The sequence below is a fragment of the Triticum dicoccoides genome, chromosome 1A (assembly GCF_002162155.2).
Source record: "Triticum dicoccoides isolate Atlit2015 ecotype Zavitan chromosome 1A, WEW_v2.0, whole genome shotgun sequence".
Taxonomy (NCBI): Eukaryota; Viridiplantae; Streptophyta; class Magnoliopsida; order Poales; family Poaceae; genus Triticum; species Triticum dicoccoides.
In genome coordinates, this window is record NC_041380.1 from 310719824 (window position 1) to 310722880 (window position 3057).

Sequence of the window (3057 nt, forward strand, 5' to 3'; positions counted from 1 at the left end):
TGGGTTTGAGAACTATGTAGACATGACCGAGACTCATCTCCGGTCAATAACCAATAGCAGATCCTGGATGCTCATATTGGTTCCTACATATTCTATGAAGATCTTTATCGCTCAAACCGCACAACAACATGCGTTGTTCCCTTTGTCATCGGTATGTTACTTGCCCGAGATTCGATCGTCGGTATCTCAATACCTAGTTCAATCTCGTTATCGGCAAGTCTCTTTACTCGTTCCGTAATGCATCATCCCGCAACTAACTCATTAGTCACATTGCTTGCAAGGCTTATAGTGATGTGCATTATCGAGAGGGCCCAGAGATACCTCTTCGATACACAGAGTGACAAATCCTAATGTTGATCTATGCCAACTCAACAAACACCATCGGAGACACCTGTAGAGCATCTTTATAGTCACCCAGTTATGTTGTGACGTTTGATAGCACACTAAGTGTTCCCCCGGTATTCGGTAGTTGCATAATCTCATAGTCATAGGAACATGTATAAGTTATGGAGAAAGCAATAGCAATAAACTAAACGATCATAGTGCTAAGTTAACGGATGGGTCAAGTCAATCACATCATTCTCTAATGATGTGATCATGTTCATCAAATGACAACTCATGTCTATAGTTAGGAAACTTAACCATCTTTGATTAACGAGCTAGTCAAGTAGAGGCATACTAGTGACACTCTGTTTGTCTATGTATTCACACATGTACTAAGTTTCCGGTCAATACAATTCTAGCATGAATAGTAAACATTTATCATGATATAAGGAAATATAAATAACAACTTTATTATTGCCTCTAGGGCATATTTTCTTCAGTCTCCCACTTGCACTAGAGTCAATAATCTAGATTACATTGTAATGATTCTAACAACCATGGAGTCTTGGTGCTGATCATGTTTTTCTCGTGAGAGAGGTTTAGTCAACGGGTCTGCAACATTTAGATCCGCATGTATCTTGCAAATCTCTATGTCTCCCTCCTTGACTTGATCGCAGATGGAATTGAAGTGTCTCTTGATGTGCTTGGTTCTCTTATGAAATCTGAATTCCTTTGCCAAGGCAATTGCACCAATATTGTCACAAAATATTTTCATTGGACCCGATGCACTAGGTATGACACCTAGATCAGATATGAACTCCTTTCAGACTCCTTCATTTGCTGCTTCCGAAGCAGCTATGTACTCCGCTTCACACGTAGATCCCGCCACGACGCCCTGCTAGGAACTGCACCAACCGACAGCTCCACCATTTAATAAAAATACGTATCCGGTTTGTGACTTAGAGTCATCCGGATCAGTGTCAAAGCTTGCATCGACGTAAGCGTTTACGTCGAGCTCTTTGTCACCTCCATAAACGAGAAACATATCCTTAGTCCTTTTCAGGTATTTCAGGATGTTCTTGACTGTTGTCCAGTGATCCACTCCTGGATTACTTTGGTACCTCCCTGTTAAACTATTAGCAAGGCACACATCAGGTCTGGTACACAACATTGTATACATGATAGAACCTATGGCTGAAGCATAGGGAATGGCTTTTATTTTCTCTCTATCTTCTGCAGTGGCCGGGCATTGAGTGTGACTCAACTTCACACCTTATAACACAGGCAAGAACCCTTTCTTTGCTTGATCCATTTTGAAATTCTTCAAAACTTTATCAAGGTATGTGCTTTGTGAAAGTCCAATTAAGCGTCTTGATCTATCTCTACAGATCTTGATGCCCAATATATAAGCAGCTTCACCAAGGTCTTTCATTTAAAAATTCTTATTCAAGTATCCTTTTTATGCTATTCAAAAATTCAGTATCATTTCCAATTAACAATATGTCATCCACACATAATATCAGAAATGCTATAGAGCTTCCACTCACTTTCTTGTAAATACAAGCTTCTCCAAAAGTTTGTATAAAACCATATGCTTTGATTACACTATCAAAGCGTATATTCCAACTCCGAGATGCTTGCACCAGTCCATAAATGGATCATTGAAGCTTACACACTTTGTTAGCACCTTTTGGATTGACAAAACCTTCTGGTTGCATCATATACAACTCTTCTTTAATATTTCCATTAAGGAATGCAGTTTTGACATCCATTTGCCGAATTTCATAATCATAAAATGCGGCAATTGCTAACATGATTCGGACGTACTTAAGCATACGGGTGAAAAGGTCTCATCGCAGTCAACTCCTTGAACTTGTCGAAAACCTTTCGCAACAAGTCGAGCTTTGTAGACAGTAATATTACCTTCAGCGTCAGTCTTCTTCTTGAAGATCCATTTATTCTCTATGGCTTGCCAATCATCGGGCAAGTCAACCAAAGTCCATACTTTGTTCTCATACATGGATCCCATCTCAGATTTCATGGCCTCAAGCCATTTTGCGGAATTTGGGCTCATCATCGCTTCCTCATAGTTCGTAGGTTCGTCATGGTCAAGTAACATGACTTCCAGAACAGGATTACCGTACCACTCTGGTGTGGATCTTACTCTGGTTGACCTACAACTAACTCATTAGTCACATTGCTTGCAAGACTTATAGTGATGTGCATTATCGAGAGGGCCCAGAGATACCTCTCCGATACATGGAGTGACAAATCCTAATCTTGATCTATGCCAACTCAACAAACACCATCGGAGACACCTGTAGAGCATCTTTATAGTCACCCAGTTACGTTGTGACGTTTGATAGCACACTAAGTGTTCCTCCGGTATGCGGGAGTTGCATAATCTCATAGTTATAGGAACATGTATAAGTTATGGAGAAAGCAATAGCAATAAACTAAACAATCATAGTGTTAAGTTATCGGATGGGTCAAGTCAATCACATCATTCTCTAATGATGTGATCCCGTTCATCAAATGACAACTCATGTCTATGGTTAGGAAACTTAACCATCTTTAATTAACGAGATAGTCAAGTAGAGGCATACTAGTGACACTCTGTTTGTCTATGTATTCACACATGTAATAAGTTTCCGGTTAATACAATTCTAGCATGAATAATAAACATTTATCATGATATAAGGAAATATAAATAACAACTTTATTATTGCCTCT